Source organism: Emys orbicularis, chromosome 13, assembly GCF_028017835.1.
Source record: "Emys orbicularis isolate rEmyOrb1 chromosome 13, rEmyOrb1.hap1, whole genome shotgun sequence".
NCBI classification, from domain to species: Eukaryota; Metazoa; Chordata; order Testudines; family Emydidae; genus Emys; species Emys orbicularis.
This window is the reverse complement of record NC_088695.1, coordinates 8,683,731-8,705,561: the sequence shown is the minus strand read 5'-3', so window position 1 is coordinate 8,705,561 and position 21,831 is coordinate 8,683,731. Positions and strand designations below refer to the sequence as shown.

The 21,831-nt window shown below is 52.0% G+C and overlaps 1 pseudogene; it reads right to left on the bottom strand.

Annotated features, from left to right (window-relative positions):
• Positions 1-2,154: 2,154 nt before the first annotated feature.
• Positions 2,155-15,134, bottom strand: LOC135887371 (zinc finger protein RFP-like; annotated as a pseudogene).
• Positions 15,135-21,831: the final 6,697 nt, after the last annotated feature.

The window sequence follows — 21,831 nt, the reverse complement described above, 5'->3', positions numbered from 1 at the left end:
GGGCTGGTGCAATGCAGCCCCACGGCTGCCAGCACCCAGATTGCCGATGAAGGCTACCAATCATGCTGCACCGTCTACCGCCAAAAGGCAGTTAGCTGCTGCTGCTGTGTAGCAATGCAGTCCCACGTCTGCCGGCACCCGGATGACATATGGTGACTGTGAGCTGAGTTGAGCGGGCTCCATGCTTGCCGTGGTATGTTGTCTGCACAGGTAACCCAGGTAAAAAGGCGCAAATCTATTGTCGGCCGTTGCTCTGACGGAGGGGGAGGGGCCTGACGACATGTACCCAGAACCCCCCGCGACACTGTTTTGCATCATTCGGGCATTGGGATCTCAACCCAGAATTCCAATGGGCGGCGGAGACTGCAGGAACTGTGGGATAGCTACCCATAGTGCAATGCTCCGGAAGTCGACGCTAGCCTCGGTACTGTGGACGCGGTCCGCCGACTAGAGCACTTAGAGCATTTTATGTGGGGACACACACAATCGGCTGTATACAACCGATTTCTATAAAACCGGTTTCTATAAATTCGACCTAATTTCATAGTGTAGACATACCCTAAGTTGCCTGTGATGCCCACGCACTGTGTAGGGAGTTCAGGCCCCAACTCAGCTTTGCAAAATTGCCGACTGTGATTTTCTAGTTGCCCACAAGTTAGGCCCTGCCATGACGCTCAGCATTGCAACACCCAAGTCTCTTCATGGATTGCACCCTGTGTAACCAGTCACCTCTCCGCAGAGCACAGCTGAGCAATTCCTGATTGGCACGGGTGTGTACAGGACAGAGACAGAGCACAGGCTGGATAGTGACACATCACAGTAAAACCCCAAACTCTCCTCCTAGAGGCGCGATATTTCCTGTGGGTGCTGGGGGGTCACAACCAAGTCAGGAAGCAAATCCCATGATGCTGCCCCCAGCACCTGCAGCTGGGACAGTAAAGTGGAACAGGCAAGAATTGTTGGTAATGTTTTATTTACAGAATTTGGGTTGCCAACTTTCTCACCGAACACCCTTGTCCCAACCCAGAGCTGAGAAGGAGCCTTAATAACCACAGCATGGAAAGGAGATTCCCCAGCTACCGAGAATAGTTTTCTTAATGGCACAACAACCGTACAGTTGCTCAGGAACTAATATAGGGAATTGATGAGTTACAGTCGCTCTCTTTCAGTAACATGTAATAAATCCCTCTGTCCCTCTCATATTCCCTTTCCTTCTCCCTTTTCTTTCATCCCACCATTTTCTACTCAGCATTTTTGTAGCCCTCACTTCCCACCCCTGTTTATTTTCCTCTCCCACTCTCCTCTTCTCCCTCCCACAGATCATCCCCCATGGCTGCTCCATTCTTTTCTCTGCTTTTACCCTTTCCCCTCTTGCTGCCCCTTCCCCTCTTGCTGAATGGCTGGTTCCCCTGCCAGGGATATTTTCCTTTCACTTTTCTCAATTCTATTTTCCACCATTTCTCCTGGACTCTCCCTTGATTCTTGTTTCATTTTCATTCACATTTTTCTTCTTGCTTCTTCTCATTCCCTCTGGTTAAACCCGCCCTGTCCCTGCCTCTCCCAGTGCTGCCAACCTCAGGAGTTAAAAAAAACAACCATGAGATTATTAACCTTAAAAAAAATCATCATTGTGTCACAGTTTTTTTGTCAAACTGCACCCATCTCACCTTCCCCCCGCCCTTTTGTGACAATTACAGGGTTACCAGCTGTCCTGTAGTTACAGGGGAAGGTGACTTGGACCCCTGCGGCAGGAGCTCTGGCTGGGAGACCCCAGTGAGATCTAATCCCACAGATCTGTACAAGACACTCCCTGCTGCTGTGGAGCTTCCAGATTCTCCCCAAACCCTAATTGATTAATTCTGTGTCTCTGCCACCCCCATCTCTGCCTGTCCCCAGCCTGGCTGTTAGTGCTACTCCTTACTGAGCCCCCACATCTGCCCCTCAGGGCCCCTCTGCCCCTCCTGCAACCCCAGGGGTTCATGCCCCCTCCTGCTTCATCCCTGGTGCTGCAGGGAAGGGGAGGGGCTTCCACAGGTTATAGAGATGAGGAGCCAGGGATTGGATAGACAGGAGTCCTCCAAGGTTATAGAGACTAGGGCGTGCGAGGCTAGAAAGTATGATTTCAGGGCCTCCAGTGGGATATTCCAACCCATCTCAGGGACACAGTCGGAGCCGGGTGTCTCTGTCCCACACTCGGAGCCAGGGCCGGATTCTCTCCCCAGGGATGGAGCCCGGCGGGAATGTGAAGATCGGGGCCTCGTCACCAGCATTGATAAATGTCACCTGTCCCCGGTCACAGTCCAGACAAACCCGGATCCTGCTGGGGACCCGGCTCAGGGGCAGGGGGGCTCAGGGGAGGTGAGAGCCTGCAACTGACCCAGCCACTGCTTCACTGCCAAGATCCCCCCGTCGGGGCTAAGGCTAATCCCTCCCCTCCTCCCCACAGACTCTCTGGCCACCCCCACAGCCCAGCCTCCCCCACCCCCCACCTCCACCTCCCAGCAATGTCTCCCCGAGATGAATCCCTCACAGCCCAGCACACAGGCCCAACAGTCAAATCTCTCAGGATTTTTGGGCAGATTCTGCCGTGTGTCTCCGCATCTCACACTTTTCCGATCCTCAGACAGGACGAGGTCGGGATAAGCCGTGTCTCGATCCAGAGTCACATTCACTGGAGAGAGAGAATCAGAACATTAGGAGCAGAGGTCAGCCCTGGGGGAAGCTGGGACAATTTCTCGCACTCCCCAGAAACCCGGTCCTGGCTGGGACAGGCCTGGATCCCAGGGAGCTGCCTCTGTCCTGGGCACCTGAGACTGAGCAGAGATGTCACTGCAGTTCCTCACTCTGTGTAATGGGAGTCACTTCATTAGTTTTTCATTTGGTTGCTGAGGAATCAGCTCCCTGTTCCGTCTGCTGGGGCTGCTCCATTCCCAGCATCAGAGACACAGCCAGGAAGGTTTTGGTGAGGAGGAAGCAGAGGAGGCAGGTACCAGCTTTGAACCCCAGAGGGAAGCTCCCTCCTCTAATACAGCCTCCACTCCCCCGCCAGAGTAGGAAGAGCCAATTAAGACCAGAGAGTAGGGAATGGCATTAGGTGGGGCAGCCTCCACTCCCAGGCCAGGGAACAGAGAGGAAGGTGCAGCATTGGGGAAGAGCTGCTTAAGAGCAGAGTAGGAGGAGGCATTGGATGGGGTAGCCCCATCCGCAGTCTAGAGAGAAGAGAGGAGCTGACAGTCTCACAGGGAGACTGTCTCCCCAATCCAGGAAGCAGGGAGCAGCTCCAGTGGGAGAGCCCAGCCCTGCCCAGAGGAAAGGCCGGATGTTGGAGAAGAGTGATGGGGAGACCCCCTGCACCAGGGTAAAGCAGAGGGATGTGTCAGCCCTCAGGACACAGAGCTCTGTTCACAGGCTGTTCAGGGAGAGTTTTTCTGTTCAGCAGCGTGGGCATGAACTCAGCACTAAGGTTGGTGTCAGGAGTGTTTGTGTGACTTCAGCGTGGGAGCTCCTCACTGATCAGTGTGTTGTTTTTAGGGCTGTGTGTGTCGTGGTTGGTGTCGGTTTGGTTGGTAACTTTAGCTACAATCTCTTGAAGACATTTTCTGATAATTTAAAGACAATCTCCAGGTGCAAACTAACCCTGTCTGAATGCTCCTAGGGATCCTCCTCTTTTTGTCTCTAGTGCAGACGGAGGAGTGTCTGGAGGGGGGAAGGAGAAAGGAGACGAGATTTCAGGCTTTCATATTTATAACAGCATCCCCACTCTCAACTCCGAGAACTGTATTTTAATTATGACAGAGAAACACACCGAAAAACACTCAAATATTTAATATAAAAAGGTCTGAAACCGTCTCTTTCCTCTCTCATTCAGGCATCTCCCAGCAATGGAACCAACATCCCTGCAGCCTCACAACCATCCCAGGACAGACAATCTGTAAGTGAGATTAACTTTTCCCCTCCTCATCCCCTCCCACCCTTCAAACTTCAGTTGGTTTGTCTCATTCACATACTGCCTTTTGTTGTAACCTAGACCCAGAGCCTTCAAAGACTTTGGCATAAAAGTAACTTTATCCACTTCGGTCCCTCTGACTCTAACGGGATATTGAGAGTTTGCTAAATCCTGGCTCTAATTGTGAGCTGTTGGGTCTGTTTACTCAGCATCTCTACAGAGTGCGGCACGACAGGGCCTTGTCCTCCATAGGCAGACATAGAAATAATAGTAAAATCATTTTATAATTGTGGAAATTGCAGTGGGGGAAGGTTGATTCAATGGGACAAATTCACCCCTGTACCAGCAGCTGAGGGGTGACTCTGCTGTTCAGTGTCTGCAGGGGCTGGTGCAGACCTTGGCACAGGCTGAGGAAGTTCTGAAGCCAGCCAGAGTTACATCCCTATGACAATGGCCACCATGTGTCTTGCCCAGTGTGCAGAGTGTCAGAGGCCCAGCTTTACACTGCCCACGTCCCTTTATCCCTCGTCCACCCCCCCTCCCTCTTCCACCCACCCTCACCCCTACCCCCACCCCATTCCCAGCCCTCTCAGGAACACGCCTTGTGCCTGCAGCTGCTGTGGAGGAGGCACCAGAGGCTCCTGTGCTGAAGGGATCCCTGACCATGGGGGAGGGGCTTTCCCCTTCCCTACAGCCCATTTGGCCCAGATTAGCTGCATACAGGACCTGAGCCCAGTGATGGGCTGGGTCTACCTTTGAGAAATGTGCCCCATGGCTGGTGATGAGGCAGTACATGGGGAGGGCTCTGAGTTCTAGAGAATTCTTTGCCGCATGTCTCACTGTTGGGTCTTGCCAAAATGCTCGGCATTCAACTGACCACCATATTCGGGGTCGGGAAGGAATTTCCCCTAAGTTAGATTGGCAAAGAGTCTGCCTTCCTTTGCAGTGTCGGGCATGGGTCACTTGCAGATTTAAACTAGTGTCAATGGTGGATTATCTGTAACCTGAAGTCTTTAAATCATGATTTGAGGACTCCAGGAACTCAGCCAGAGGTTGGGGTCTATTGCAGGAGTGGGTGGGTGAGGTTCTGTGGCCTGCAATGTGCAGGAGGTCAGACTGGATGATCATGATGGTCTCTTTTGTCCTTAAAGTCTACGAGTCTGAGTCATTTCTTTCTTTAACAGTAATTGTCATGGCAAGGCATGTTTTTTGGTAGAAATAAAGGTTTGAATTAATCAACCTGAGTGACTTGGACCCCAAGTGCGTGACATTCTCACCCAACAATTAAATAGAAGCATCATCTAATTGTGAACCAATTGGCCAGAGCCACTCTCCTCCCTCAGTCTCAGAGGCTCATCCCAATTTCCGTTCCTAGATCCCTTCTAGGTACCTTTGAATTTCCCCAGAGTCTCCGATAGCACAATCGTTTGCTGGGAGAAACCACTGACTCGCTCTTCCAGTTCAGGAGAAATCTCCTCTGGCTGCCGGAACTTCCCCTTCTCACACCTGGAGAGAAACAGTTTCACATGATTATATTTCATTGTGTGACTCATTATAAGTTCTGGTTAGGGAGTCACTGCTCTAATGGGCCTGGAGTTAGAATTCCTCAACTTCTCCCAGCCTCAGAGCAGGTGCAGCACAGCCCATGGCCGTGCAACCTTCCCTTCAAAGGAATCATTAATATTCTTCAACTCTGCACTGGAGAGACCAGCTCTGGGATAAAAGGAAAATTGAGTTTCCATGGCCAATTCACTCCTTGGCCTCCATGCTCTGAGGGACAGGAAGTTCCTGGGTGAAGTGATCTGCCCTCTAGGAACTAGACTGAGACACCAACTCTCCCCTCCCCAGCTCATTCCACACAGGCCTCCAAACAGTCCTCAGGTGGGAAAGACTCTTGATCGCTGCTGCCCTGGACTGAATAGTGACCAGTGCCCCAGCAGTGACAGGCCCATATTCCATCCCCGCAATCCCGAGGCAGCCAGTCCCCCAGGGATCTGACATATCTAGGAAATACTTGGTCAGTCTTTCCCACTAAATGGAGAATTCCAGATTCTTCTATACAAGGGTGAGAACCTCAGAATGAAGTTGATCAGAGAGATTTGTATCCAACATGTGACCTTCCCCACACATTTGGCTGTAGAGCCCTGGGGAGATGCAGTGCTAACATCACCACCAAGCCCTTTCCCAGCGTTGTGAAGTGTGAGGGGGAGTAAGAGAGAGACACGTACCTGCTCAAGGTGCTTCTAATATCCTAGAAGAGAGAGAGACAAAAGAATTTCAGTCCCCTCTGACACACACACAGGAATTCAGGGATGAGATTTTGCAAATCTGGTGAAGCAAGGCCCTGCCCTGGCCCCAGGGCCATGGATTCCCTGAGCTAATGGGGCTTTTCCATCGCTCATATCTCTGTGTCTGTGACTCTGCAAAGAATAATATTCAGTCACATGTCAGCAATGCACACGCTGAGTTACATAGAGATCGCCGACTGCTGGCCCCAGTGCTTATGATTCAGGAGCCCTCCCTTCCCTGTGTGTTTCTGGCATGTTTCTAAAGACAGGTGCTGGTTTCCAATTGTCCCTGGGGGTGCTCAACCCTATGCCCCACCCCCACTCCAAACCTTCCCCCAATGCCACACCCCAGCCCAACTATTCCCGCTCCCACTCCACCCCCACCCTGTCTCTTCCCTGCCTCCTCTTGTGAGCACACTCCCTCCCCGCTCCTCCCCCTCCCTCCCAGCCTCTCCTGCACACAGTGGAACAACTTATTGCAGCAGGCAGGTGGTGCTGGAGGGAGGGGGAGGAGATGATCGGCAGGGCAGCCAGCAAGTGGCACTGAGGGAGGAGCTGGCTGCCCTGGAGCACCCACCTGTGTTTCTCACTCAGTCTGACCTGCAGGAATTCACTTGCTGGTTTCTGACACTTCCCCTCCATCTCACTGATCAGCTCACTGAGACGGGAAATCTGCTCGGAGAGTTGACTGACATTTTCATTCTGGATCCTCACAATCTCCTCGTCCAGCTTCTCAAGCTGGGCCAGCAGGAGTCGCTCTTGTTCCTCCAGGAACTGCTGCAGTTGGTGAAATTCAGACACAATCTTCTGCCTTTTGGTTTGTGTTTGTTTCTGTATGACAATAGGGCAAGGGCTGGTCAGGGACATATGGATGGAGCGCGGGGTCTTTTCATGGAGAGCTGAGTGGGGAGGAGGCTGAATTTCTTTGAAAATCCTAAGATTTCTGACATTTGACTTTACCCTGTGCGTAGTAGGCAGGGGATTCTCTTGCACCTTCCCCTTTGGCCCCTGTATCCCTCTGAAAGGGATGTTTCCAGGCCTGTCATGGTCAGCATATTCTGTTATTTATGGTCTCTGGAAATTCAGACCCAGAGAGGCAGGGGGCAGGACACAGCACTACACTGACAGAGATACCAGAGGAGTTAAAAGAAGGAAACATTTAAAAAATACACAAAATGACCAGACAGTGGAGAGCACTTCACGGGGACATTCAGTTCACTTGGGGGGATTTCTGTGAAAGCCACAAGGGCTAGGCATTAACTCATCAGCTCAAATGGAAGCTTAGGGCTTGTCTACACATGAACCTAACCCAGCAATCCATGATCATGGAGAAACACACACAAGCCCATGTTCACCAAGGCCACACAGGAGTCTGCCTCCAAATAGACCTCCCACTGCCAGTCCCTGCCAGTTAATAACAACAGGCACCTACCAGATACTCCTGGCTATTCCTCTCTCCAGTCGCTTTCAATCCCAGCAGCTTTTCTCTCTCTTCCCTCAAAGTCTTCAAATGGGCCTGGATTCTTTCCTGAAGAAACAGAAATAATTAGGAGGTTTAATCTGGATAGTTGAGACGTGCTTGGAAGTGGGTGTTTTTCCACCCGAAACCCATGATGACTGTGTTTCTAATCACTTTGTGACATCAGGGCCACCAAGGAGATAAAATCTTACTAATGGAGACTGGAAGTGTGTCACATTCAGACTTTTTACCAATTCTGGTTTAGTCTTTTTTAGTAATTAGATAGAGATCTCAATTATAACCAAGCTTTACTGGTATTTGTGAACTGATTAGTGGTACAACACATAACAGGGCACTGGAGTCACATGGGGGTGAATCAATAAACCAGTTTTGTAGAAGGTTTAACAAACCAAGTTACACAAATCCCAGAAGCCACCAGGGTTTAAATAGGGGCTGGGATTTCAGCCCTGAAGCCCTGGGGACTGCACTGGTTGGGCTGAGCTGGTCTTAGCACCAGGGCAAACCCGATGAGACGTCGGGAGGCCATTCGTCTGGTTTGAAGCTGCGCAGTCCCAGTGTTGTGGAGCACTATCCCCATCAAATAGGGACTCGGCACTGGACGTGGCTTTGTCTGGTGCAATAGGGAGAGGAGGAGACTGAGGATGCAGGAGGACACCCGTGAGGGTGGGGACGGGGCTGGGGTAGCACCTTCATACAGAATGATGCAGGTGGGTGGCACACTGAAAAAAGCAGTGGTGGGCCCACGCAGGATGTCTGCTACTGGTGAGGATGGGCCCATGCAGGCAGGCGTGGCCATGTCCTATGTTCTGGGGAATCCTCAGTGACCACACTAATTAGACATGATGCAGATTTGTATAAAGGACGGGTTGGGGTTTGGCCCAGTGCTGTCCTAAACCCTTTCCATGGCAATGCCCCCTGGGCAGATGCCCCATGATTCCATTCTCTGGTAATGATCCCGGAAGCAGTGCATTCTGGGAGATTTCAAAAAGCTGCCTGTTTGGACTAATGAAACCACTTTGGCTGGTCCTTGCCCACGTACACAACAGAACAGGTCAGACTGGCACCAGTCAGCTCCAGCCTGTGGTTAGTTTTGCTACAACCCAGTCTAATCCCAGTGGTATTTGGCATGGACCTGAGCTGTCTGGAGCCTTTTTGTGTGCGGCCTCTAGGTGCTCGGGGTCCCACGCAGTGGTTAGCCCAGTGATCTTCTCTAGTGCAGGCCGGCAGCATCTGAGTTTAACACCTAATGGAGCAACACAGAAGTTCAGAATCCCAGCAAGAAACCTCATCTCCCTGGTGGGCGTGGCACCTTTATCAAGGTGTCTCTCCCTCCTAACAGATACACTTCATCACTGGGTGGGGTGATGCGAAGATGGCAGCATGGCAAAGTGATTTGGGTTTTGGTCTGGGGAGAACTGGGTTCTATACTAAGCTCTGTCACTGACATGCTGGATGACTGTGGGCAACTCGCTGCCTTGCTTTGTGCCTCAGTTTCCCTTCCCACCTTCTGTCTAGCTAGACCAGTGGTCACCTACCAGTCGATCCTGGAGACTTTCCCTGTCAATTGCAATCTCCGGTGGCACAGCGGGGTTGCCTGCGTGCCCCAGCCACACGGCGCTACTTGCACTGCCTGCAGTCACCGCTCCCGCAGCTCCCATTGCCCGGGAATGGGGAACTGTGGCCAGTGAGAGCTGCGGGAGCGGTGCCTGCAGAGAGGGGCAGCACACAGAGCCACATGCCTCCCCCGGGGCCACAGGGGCGTGTTGGCCCCTTCCGGGAGTGGCGAACGGCTGGGGCAGGCAGGGAGCCTGCGTTAGCCCCGCTGCACCACTGACTGGGGGCCTCCCGAGGTAAGTCAGTGCCGCCTAGCTGAAGCCAGCACCCCATATCCCCTCCTTCACGCAACACCCCATACCACCTCCTGCACCCCGTGCCCCCTCCTGCACCCTAACCCCCTGCCCTCCTCCCAGGGCCAGCACCCCATTCCCATTCCTGCACCCCAACAGTCTGCCCCAGCCCGGAGCCCCCTCCTGCACCCAAACTCCCTCCCAGAGCTTGCACCCATCACCCCCTCCTGCACCCCAACATCCTGAGCAAGGCTCCGTGCAGAGCCCCCTCCCACATGCAAACCCCTTGGCTTTAGCCAAGAGCCTGCACCCCCACCTGAACCCCAACCTCCTGCCCCAGACCGGTGAAAGTGAGTGAGGGTGGGGGAAAGCGAGAAATGGAGAGAGGGGGTATGGAGTGAGTGGGGCTTTGGGGGTGGGAAATCATAGAATCATAGAATATCAGTGTTGGAAGGGACCTCAGGAGGTCATCTAGTCCAACCCCCTGCTCAAAGCAGGACCAATCCCCAACCAAATCCCCAAATGGCCCCCTCAAGGATTTGAACACTCAACCCTGGGTTTAGCAGGCCAATGCTCAAACCACTGAGCTATCCCTCCCCCCAAATGGGAGGACCTTGGGGAAGGGGTGGGGTAGATCCTACTTTCAAGACCTGATATTTTGCCTCTGTTATCACACTGCCAGATCATTAATTTTGTTATATCATCTCCTGTACAATGAAGCCTTTACAGAGCTGAATGATGAGTCACACCCATGAAAGGGAACTTTCAGTGAAATTAGCCTCTCATTAAAACCCAAAAGTTAACCCATTAAATCTGACAGCAATTCCCTACCTTGTACTCCTGGGCAGCCTCCTGTATGGGAACCACCGTGTGAGCGCGGTGAGCCCGGGATCTGTCGCACACCACACAGATGGGGGTTTGATCCTCTTCGCAGAACAGTTTCAGAGCCTCCTGGTGTTCCCCACACACCCTGTCCCCTCCTGCTGCCTTTGCTGCTTGTAAATTCAGCCGCTTGGCGATTTCTATGATATTTGCCAGCTGCCTGTTGGGCCTGAGGTTTCTCTGTTGCACAGTTTCTCTGCACTGAGGGCAGGAGCGGGCTGTATCGGATCCCTCCCAGCACTGGCTGATGCAGTCTCGGCAGAAATTGTGCCCACACTCCAGACTCACAGGTTCTGTGAAATACTCCAGACAGTCGGGACATGTAGCTTCCTCCTGGAGACTTTCCGCGGGGTTCTCTGCAGCCGTGGCTCCTCTGGGCAGTGGATCAGGGTTAGTTTCAATTTCCTGAATTCACACTGTGCCCCGCCTGCAGCAGCAAGGGGGTGTTTCCTTGTCTGAAAATGACTTATGCTGTTTCCTGAGCAGGAAGGACACAGCCAATTTCACTCCTGGAGGCTTTAGTGAAAAAATGTACAATCACACCTGAAACAGGGAACTTTCAGTGAAATTAGCCTGTAATTAAACCCCCAAAGGGCTCCCGGCCTCCAGTCAGCCCCTGTGCTGGTGTGGAGGGTCACTGAGGCATCCCCCTGTGAGGATGAGCCTGGAGGAGCAGGAGCTGTGTGTCAGGAGTGATAGTCAGACTGGGCAGAATTTTTTTATAATATATAATTGTGACAGATAATGTTTATTTTAAGCAATTTTTATATTTATTGATTTAAACTTTCAGAGTTGCACAACAATCTGGGTTTTAAGCATTTCATTCCAATTTAAATTGTCACGGTTGTGGGAAATTATGGAAGGATCAGACAATATTTTGGTCAGACCAGAACTATTTAATGACACTAGACACTGAGATTCAAAAAGTTGAAGCTTTATAATGCTTAAAATTGTCTGTGAGCAGGTAAGTCTCCTCCCTTCCCCAGCAGCTCCCCCAGGGCTATAACCCAGTGCTTCCCCCACCCCCATAGGGATGGAGGCTGAAAGTCCATCTGATGGCGGATCAGGGGCCTGTGGAATGTGCTGGGATCTCAGCGTGGGCCCTAGTGGGGCAGGTGACCCTGTAACACAACCACACCCAGCAAGCCCTGCACCCATTTCCTCCCTTTTTGTTAGTCCCAGCAGAGAGACTAGGGACTGCAGGGAGACCAAGCTCCTGTCCCCCAGGTGAGGGCTGGGGCCCAATGGCGGAGGGCAGCGGGGGTGCGGGGAGCTCGCATTAGGGGCTGCAGGGTAGATGGTGTGGGATAAACAGAGACCTCTCAGGCCAGTTGCCCATAGCGGCTGCAGGAGGGGATGTGGGGACAGACTGAGAAGGCCTGGGGCAGTCTGGGAAGGCCTGGGACAGACTGGGAAGTCGCCATCAGGGACAAGGAGAGGGAATTCAGCTGTGGAGCCGTGCTGCGCAGAGATGCTGCTGCGAATGCAGCTAGTTACCCGAGTCCAGTGTTGCAGCAGTTTAACAAGGTGGTTAATAGAGACGTTGCGGCTCAGCTGAGTATAAGAGGTGCAGCTTCACCCTGGCCACACCCCTCTATCCCTTTCCATCCCTCCCTCCTCCAGCCTGTCCATGCCCCAACCCCACTCCCTTCTGCCCCTCCCAGGAGCACTCCCTGTGTCTGCAACTGCTGGGGAGGAGGCACAAACAGCCATGCTAGCCAGCAAAGGAGTCAGAGCACAATGATGGGCTGGGTCCAAATGTCAAGAATCTCTTTTGATTTAGGGTTCAAATTTGGGTCCTGACCTAAGTGCTTAGGGGCTGGTTCTCCAAGGGCTGGGCACCCACAGCACCCACTGACTCCGGCTGCAGCTGCGAATGCAGATCGACCACGTGCCCTGAAGTCCTGTATTTCAAGGAGATAAACCAAGACACCCACAATTAGGCCACTGTTGTAAATTTAGGCCTTACCGACTTGCCCATTAACAGCAGGACATGGGCTAAGTCTCATTGTAAGTCACTCTTTATACTTGGTCACTGCTCGGTCCCATGATTGTAAGCAGCATAGGTGCTGACCCCATGGGTGCTCCGGAGCTCCAACCCCTGTGGAAAAAATATAGGGGGAGCTCAGCACCCACCAGCCACAGCTGTTCTGCGGGCTGCCAATGAGCTGTTTGGTGGCTAGGGGAGGTGCCTGGGGGAGGGCGGAGAGTAGCGACCTGCAGATTGGCTATGGTTTCGGAGAGGGGTTGGAGCAGGGGCAGGAAGAGGCAGACAGAGGGCAAGGCCTTAGGGGAGGAGGTGGAGTGGGGTCAGGAAGAGGTGGAGTGAGAGCAGGGCCTCAGGGGACCGGCATAGTGCGGGCGGGGCCTGAGGGCAGAGCAGGGGTGGAGCCCTCCAGGGAAAAATAAAAGTCAGTGACTATGGTAAGCAGAGACCTAGCAGTGAAAGGCCCATATTATATCCCAGTGTCTACAGGCAGCCAATACCCCAGGGATGTAACGAGTTCATAATCTTTCCCCTGGGATGGGTAAATCCACCGTTTTGTTCACAGGGCGAGAACCTCAAGGTTAACTTGAACAAAGTGAAAGTAGCCAAAATGTGGCTCCTGTCCACACTGTGCTGAGGGGAGACGTGGCTTTCACCTGGTGTCCAACCCCTGCCCAGTCTCAAGAAGTGTGAGAGGGAGTGAGAAGGAGCCACATGTCTGGTCGAGGTGCCTCTGATGTCCTAGAAGGGAAAAAGAGAGAAAAGAATGATCGGACTAATAGGTCACACAATGGGATGGGGCTGTCGGAGTCTGGGATACAGGGCGATTGATCTGTGCATGGTAAGTTTAGATCCTCTCCTATCCAACCCCGCCCCGCTCCCTGCCCATTGATTGCCCCCCAGATCTCCCACCTCCTATCCACTCCCCCTGCACCCTGACTTCCCCCCGGGACCCCTGCCCCTATCCAACCCCCCTGCTCCCTACCCACTGACCACCCTCTGGTACCCCCACCCCTTCCAGCCTTCCCCTACTCCCTGAATGCTCCCCGGAACCCCCAACCCCATCCAACCCCTGCTTCTTGACCACACCCTGGAAGGGACCCCTGCCACCATCCAACTATCCAGATTTAACTTCTGGTTTTCATATTGCAATTTTAGTTTTTCCAATTCCTGTTCCAAATTTTCATTTTCATATTCACAGGCATTGTGCTTTTCTGTGAGCTTATTTACAGCCTGAGACATAGCACAGATGACTCGTGCTGCTGTTTGGACTTTCTTGGGAGAATAGCCCTGTTGATTCCCCAACAACAAGTTGTCCAAACCTTTCTTATGCAGTGTAGAGACTGCAGCAGTCACACATGGATCAGACCCCAAGCTTTTAAACACCTGTCTTAACAAGCACCCATTAACCATAGCTGGAGGCTTCGGGGTGTCCCCCTTGTCCTCCAGAGGAAACCCGGCTTGCTTGCACTTGTAGAACATCATAGACTTGAAGATAGCACCAATTCAACTCCACGTGCCTGTGTATTTCCCTCTCTCCCAATAATCTGTAATCAATCTGATCCCAATCTGATCCAATCCTCGTTTCCTGGCCACTGAGTCTAATATCTTAAGACAATATTTTAGCTTATCCAACCAGTTCAGAAACAGTTAACTTATTCACTGACATGGTAACCATCCTCTGCTACCAAATGTTGAGATGGCTCTTTAACAGCTCACAGCTGGGCAGAATGTTTCTCGGTACCAATCAACAAGTCAGATTCAGTACACTCCATGCACAACAGTTTATTTAAGAAAGAATTCCAGAAGCAGTATAAGGTTATCTAATTCATGTCTCCCTAGTGAGCCTCAATTCCCCAAGCATAAACTCTCAATATTTATGCTGGCCCCACATGGTATTCTGATTGGCTAGCGAAGCATGTATAGCTATCGATCTAGATGAGGATTTCTCTCTTTCATTGTCTTCTATTCACAGTCACCTGGTCTATCAAGGATTCCCCCGAGGCAGTGGTTTTCAAAGGACTCATATGCCCTGTGTACATTTTATTACTAATTTTCTCCTAATTAATACTTTGGAAGGGACTGCTGAAGGGGCACCCACCAGACATTACCCCACGTTTACACTCTCATCAATCATTCACTCAAGCTGTCAGCGCGATGCCTTCCAAAGGGGTCATTTTGCCCCAGGTCAGCTTGTGCCAAGATCACTGATCTTGTGATTATACATTTTCTTTACCTAGTGAGCCGGCATATTGACTGACAAAGGTCAGTAGCAGAACAGACACGCAGAATAAAAAATTTCCACAGTAACCATGTGATGCTCAGAAGGCCCTGCTCTCAGAATCCTCTAGCAAATTCAGACCTGTCAAGCTGTACCACATTCACGTTCACCACATTAATTAATAAGAAGCGCAGTAATTCATAATAATTCAGTACCGCCCCAACACCCCGGACAGTGAATCTCCTTGTTTCCCCGCCCCCCCGTCTCAGCGTGAGGGAGCCGTGCTTCTGCTTCACTGGTTGTCAGTTCCCTGTTACCCCCGGCCTTTTACCTTCCCACATGAACTCATCAGGGCTCTGCCAGTCCTTACTTTGCCTTACAGATTAACACTAGGTACAACCTCGTCTCCAGCCCTTCTGACGTGTCCTTCTGTAGTGTCCAGCCCCTCTCCACTGGACACTCAGAAATTCCCAGGTAAGTCATCGGGACAACACCAGCTTGTTTGATTCAACTGAGGATCAGCACCAATAGAACATCACAGCACTGAGATATATATTTTAGTGAAAACAAACAAGAGTTTATTAGTTCAGATTGAAGAGATAGTGAGCGAAGCAATAAGACCAACAGTTACACACCAAACACCAGGTATAACAGGATTCAGATAGGCTGAGATTAACTTTTACAGGTAAAATCCATGGTTAAAGCATTCTCCCAGGGTCACCAGCCATCATTGGTGAAATCCCCCTTTTCATGAATGCAAAGTGTTCTCTCCTTTTGACTTCCTGAAGGATTGCAGGGTGCTGTTCCTGTCCCCTAGTTGAAGTCCAGTAAACCACTGAAGTGCCCCGCCCACTACCATTGTGTGTTCTCCAGTGTGCTCTCTCTGTTAGTCCTATATGCCAGTGGCTCTCAGCCTTTCCCCACCACTGCGCCCCTCTCAGGAGTCTGATCTGTCTTGCCTCCTTGGCTCACTTAAAAATGACTCACTTCCAAAATCCAACAAAAAAGTACAAAAGTGTCACAGCCACTAGTACTGAAAAATTGCTGCCTTTCTCTTTCTTACCATATAATTTTAACAAAGAAATCAATTGGAACTAGGGATTTCAAATGATTAAAAAAATTAATCCTGATTAATCTCATGATTATTTGAACTCCTAAACAATAATAGAATACTATTTCTCTAAATATTTTTGGATGTTGTCTCCATTTTGAAATATATTATTTCAATTACAACACAGAATACAAAGTGTACAGTGCTCACTTTATTTTTTATTACCAGTATTTGCACTGTGAACCCCCCCAAAGGAAATAGTATTTTTCAATTCCCCTATTACAAGTACTGTAGCCCAATCCCTTTATCATGAAAGTTGAAATTCCAATCGTAGAATTATGTAAAAAATACCTGAATTCAAAAATAAAACAATGTAAAATTTCAGAGCCTGTAAGTCCACTCAGTGCTATTTCTTCTTCTGCCAATCGCTCAGACAAACAAGTTTGTTTCCATTTGCAGGAGATAATGCTGCAAGTGAGAAGAGGCAATCTTATGACACTGTTGCAGCCGGAGTCAAAAGAGATTTACATGCCAGATGCGCTAAGGATTCCTCTGTCCCTTCATGCTTCAACGACCATTGCTTAGCCTCCCTTCCCCCAGCCTGCTATACCTGCTGCCCATGCTCAGACCAGAGCTGATTATTCTTCAGCTTTTTAGCCTTTTCTAGGGCCTTTGGGGGGAAAATTTCATGTGCCAGTAGGGTTGCCAACTCTCCTGGATCAGACACCATTTGTGGCAATGGCGCCTAGTCCGGGAGAGTTGGAAATCTTATCTATCAGGGAAATCCTCTCTGGCTGGCATTTCCCATTTGCCTGCATCCTGCCGTAGGAGAGTCAATTGGCATTTATTTATTTTTTGAGCTTCTCCCACAGACATAGCAGCTATCGCCCATTGGGGTGGACTAATTAACTCTCCCGCAGGTGCAGTACAGAAAACTGTTCCCTGTAAGGATGTGCTACTTATGGTGGACTGAGCATGCTCAGTAACATCTGCTGAAGCCACTGCCCTTACTAAGCATGGGATTGTGCTGACTGCTTTTTAAAGGGGTTAAAAAGGGCCAAAGGGGACAAATCGGAGAAGGGGGGACAGCCAGGGTCTGAGCAGGGGGCAAAAATTGACTGGTCGGAGGGGGGGGGGGGCGGGCAGCTGACAAACACCTGCCAGGAATGGTCTAGATAATACTTAGTTCTGCCATGAGTGCAGGGAACAAGAAAAAAGTGCAGGGGACAAACTGTTATCTGTAGGCATTTGCTACACCAGAGAGCAGATTTTTTTACAATAGCCATTTCTTATAAACCAGTTACAGATCAGCAACTGGTACAGGTAGCACATTCCTACAGGGAAGTTTCCTATCTCCCATTGTGTGCAGAGGAGGGGGGAAGCCAACCCATGCTGCACTGGGGGCTGGGACAGCCACACCTGGGATGGGGTGGGGGGGGAAGAAGTGGAGAGCTGAAAGAGGGCTGAAGAGGGGAAGGGTGTGTGTAGATAAGGTTGTATTGAGGGGGGATGAGGGATGGATCGGGGTAGATGCAGTGGGCAAGGCGGGGTGCTGCAGGACAGATGGGGCAATGCAGGGGAATCAGGGAAGACTTATGGGGTGGATGGGACCAGGGCTACAAGAGAGGGAAACTCTAAGTGAGGGGGTCACTGCAAAGGAAAGAGGGGATGTGGGGAGGGGAGGCTGTGAGAGCAAGAGCAGATTGGCTGGGGAAGGGAGGGAAAGAGGGTAGGGGTCGGGGAGAAGAAGAGGGAAAGATACAATGGCAACTCCCCCACCCCATGGGGCAGAAGAGGGGGAGAGGCTGCCCCACCCAGCAGCCAGAGGGGAATTCTTTTACTGGAAATAGGGAAGCTTTGGGGGTTTGCGGAGGATTCTGCCTAAGGGCTCAGAAGCTACAAGGCAGGTGTCCAGACTAGGGATGAAAATAGCATGTAAAAAGTAACTGTTTCAACTATTAAAATTCTACTGGTTACATGTTAAGGAGTTCACAACATGGGGATCTGCCCAGCATCCCAGCTGCCACCATGACTGGTTTAGCCCAGCAAAGCACAGGGGGAGAGGCTGGAATTGCTCTGGGCCCAGTGGAACACTTTTTAGAGTAGGGGTGCGGTGCCCCCCCTTATCCCTGTCTGCGCCCCCCCCACCCCACCCCTTTGAGGTAGGGCCGGGAGCAGGGCTATGGCTCCAGGAGGGAGTCCAGATGCAGAGAGGGGTAAGGGGTGCGAGGCTGGACGTGGAAGTTGATTAAGTCATCCCCGTTGTACTGGCGTTTCCCCCACCCCCCGGGGATGTCCCAGTCCATGGCCTGCACCCCGTGGAACCCTGGGGGAGGGCAGGGATAGAACTAGGTCAGCAGCCAGACATGCTCAAAGATCATGAGTTTGTCCCCCTGTCCCCCCAATCAGTTTACAGAGATTACTAAATTTGGGGGCTTTTTATTTGTCCTCTGGATTTGCACCTTTCTGGGGACACTGGGAAGAAAGGTCCTGTCACCTAGAGCCTGCGGGCGTGTGGCCACCGCCAGAGCACGTGTCTGACCTGCAGCATCTCTGCAGCACAGCCAGGGCCTGGGCAGGAGGCCTGGGATGTGGAAGGGACAGACTGTGAACTGCCCTGGCATTCCAGAGAAGCTGTTGGTGCTTCCCGCCCCCGACCACAGAGTGGGGTTAATTGTTTTCCTTTCGCCTTTCCCATTGTTTCCTGATTTCTTTTATTAGCTGCTGTGTTGTAAATTGCATTTGTTCTGAACTATAGACAATGGGCAGGGAAGAGGTCAGGGAAGCGTCCAGAGTGGAGAAAGTACCCGGAGTGGGGACGCTCTAGCCCGTGTTCTGAGTGGTCACAACCAGGTTGGGGGACGAGCCCCTCAGGAAGCCTGGGCCCAGCCTTGTCGGGGTTATGAGGACTTTGCCAAACAGGAGAGTGGAAGGGGAGCTCTCAAGATGAGGCAGGTGTGACAGCGTACCCCATAAGGCTTTATGGGGGGGTGTTTATAAATGTATGTATGATATAACTGAAATATGTTTGGTGCTGCCTGTGCCATGTAACATATCTCCGTAAAGGTTATGGTCTACTATATCTATTCATCCTTTGTACTTATATACCATTTTCAACTTAAGGTTAAGAATATGGGCTGTATGCTTGCCTGATTTCTAAGTAAGCTTGGTGAGGCATTTGGTCAGCTTCTTTAGGAAGGAATTTGCCAGGTTAAGTACCTGATCGGGAAACACTTGGGGAACAATGCATCTTGGAATGCTCCAATCCACATAAGAAGTCTTCCTGGAGACATGCAAGATACCATGTGGACAATGGCGTCGGCCTGTAAAGACTGAGTCATGCAGGGGCATGTGACTTGCCCAGGTGTCTCCAAAACTCCATCTTGGAGCTGGACTTTGCATAGGAGGGAGGAGGGGGGTCTCTTCCCACAAGAGAGAGCCTATTTAAACCTGGGGGAGACCCCTCCATTTTGTCTTCAGCTGGCTAAAGAAGGAGCCTCTCCACCCCCCCTGGATACTTGAAAGAAACTGAAACAAAGACAGATTACAGGGGTTGTGAGAGATTGCTGGACCCAGGCTAAAGGGAGAGTAGCCTGTAAAAGGGAGCATTCTGGAACTGGTGAGGAACTTATCTGTATTTAGTTTGATTAGGCATAGATTTGCGCATTCTATTTTATTTTGCTTGTGACTTACTTTGTTCTGTCTGTTACTACTTTGAACCACTTAAATCCTACTGTCTGTATTTAATAAAATCACTTTTTATTTAGTAACTTACTCAGAGTATGTATTAATACCTGGGGGAGCAAACAACTGTGCATATCTCTCTATCAGTGTTATAGAGGGCGAACAATTTATGAGTTTGCCCTGCATAAACTTTATGCGGGGTAAAACGGATTTATCTGGGTTTAGACCCCATTGGGAGTTGGGCATCTGAGTGCTAAAGACAAGCACACTCCTGTGAGCTGGTTTTGGGTAAACTTGCAGCTTTGGGACAAGTGATTCAGACCCTGAGTCTTTGTTAGAGCAGACTGGAGTGTCTGGCTCAGCAAAACAGGGTGCTGGAGTCCTGAGCTGGCAGGGAAAACAGAAGCAGGGGTAGTTTTTGCACATTAGGTGGCAGCTCCCAAGGGGGTTTCTGTGATCCAACCCGTCACAGCAGGCTCTGGGTGAAGGAAGCGAGGACTCAGATCCTTCTGCTATTTGATTCCACGGGGGGGTGGTGTTTAAGTCAGGAAAGTTCCCCCCAGTAGCAGGACCATTTACCTGCTTACCTCTGTGCATGTTTACTGGTTTCCCCTAAAGTTCATTAAGTATTTTAGGGAAACGTGTCAGCGGCCAACAGTGAGAGTTGCTGGCCGCACTCTGAGGCCACCAAAAATTAGTTCGTGAGAACCCCTGGACTAGGTGCTCACGATGGGCCCTTCTGACCTTAAAGTCTGTGAGTCTAGCAGAAGCTGGACACAGAGAGGAGAAGCGCAAGGAGGTCAGTTGATCGCTAGGACCCAGGAGCAGCTGGGTGGCGGCTCGGGGAGCGATCGCTGGGCTCAGGCCCGGCAGCAGGAACTGACTCGCAGCCGCTGCGGTGACTCTGGCTCCCAGCGAGATCCCCGAGCCCCGGCGGCTGGTGCTGGGAGCCCGGAGCCCTGGCTGCAGCCGGGAGAGGGGAATCTCCAGCAGGGCCCTTCCCGACGCTCCCCAGGAGCCTCTCCCAGGGCAGAGCCCCCAGCCTGGCCAGGGCCCTGCCCGGCCCGGCCCCTGCCCCAGGGGGCCCCGCTCGGAGGGACGGTAAGAGAGACCCGCCCCCCGTCACACCGGGCTGCAGGGGGAGGGTTTGGCCCCAGGCTGCTCCCAGGGGAGCTGGCTGCGATTCCCGCCCTGGGTCCGGGAAAGCCGCCGCCAGCTCCAGGTGTGTGCGGGGCGGGGGCAGGATCACGTTACCACCCATCCCCCTCGCCCCCATCTGCTGCTTGTTTCCCTGCCCCTGGCCGCGCTGGTGCGGACGGAGCCTGCAGCTTAGGGAGATCTGAGGGGGGCAGAAGGTAGGCAGGGGCCAAACTGAATCCAGGGTGGGGGGCCCAGCTGGGGCCGGGGAAGGAGAGGGGCCTAGGGGCACAATCAGGGCTGGGGGGCAGCACAGGCGCTCGATCTAGGCTGGTGAGGCCCTGCCGCACCCCCTGGCTTGAAGGGGTTTCCATCCTATCCAGGGTTTACAGTTTGGTTCAATGGCTCTCAGTGTCCCCCACTGTACAGAATGTTTCAGCCCCCCTGCCTGGGACTGGGGATAAGAACTGGATACAACTGGTGGGGGGTGAATCTAGGGCTGAGGGAGGCAAGCCCCCACCCCGACTGTAGGGGCAGGACCGCAGCCTCTGAGCACCCCCAACTTCCCCCCACCCGCTGAGCGTGTGGCCCCAGCCTGAACCCCAGGGGCAGCCTAAGGAGAAGCCTGACCCGCTCCTCATAGGGGCCGTACACCCCACCTCCGCAGTCAGCTGTGACTCTCAGCCTGCTTGGAAAACAGAAGGTTTATTGGTCGCTAGGAACACAGCATTGAACAGAGCTTGTTAGTACAGAAATCAGGAGCTTTCAGCAAAGTCCATCTGGGGGGGAATCCAGAGTCCCGAGCCCTGGACTCTCCCCGCTGAGTTCCAAACCAGGGGACTGACCCGCTTCCGGCCCCCCATCCTCAGTGATGTCCGGCTGCCCCTCCTCCGTGCTTTCTCTCTTTCCCAGGAAAACAGGTCTCATGGCCTCCCCCTCTCTCGCTGTTCTCCAGCACCTTGGGCTGGCTCCTTGCAGAGGACAGCCTCCGGCCATAGCTTGCCAGGATACAGAATTTTGGCCATTCTCTATGCCCAGGCAGCTATTCTGCAGTCACACCTGCCCTCTAGAGGTTTCTGCAATGATCACACACCTGTATCCCACCAGCTTGATACTTGAGTAACACATGGGGAAACTGAGGCACACACTCATTATTCAGAGACAACATTCAGAACATTCCCACTTCATCACACCCCTCTGAGACCAGCCCAGGGGCATTTTCTCCAGTGTCTGGAACCACTCTGACCATACCAGCGCCTGAGCCTCCAGGTGATGGAGAGACCTGGGGAAAGGGCTGGAGTGGGGCAG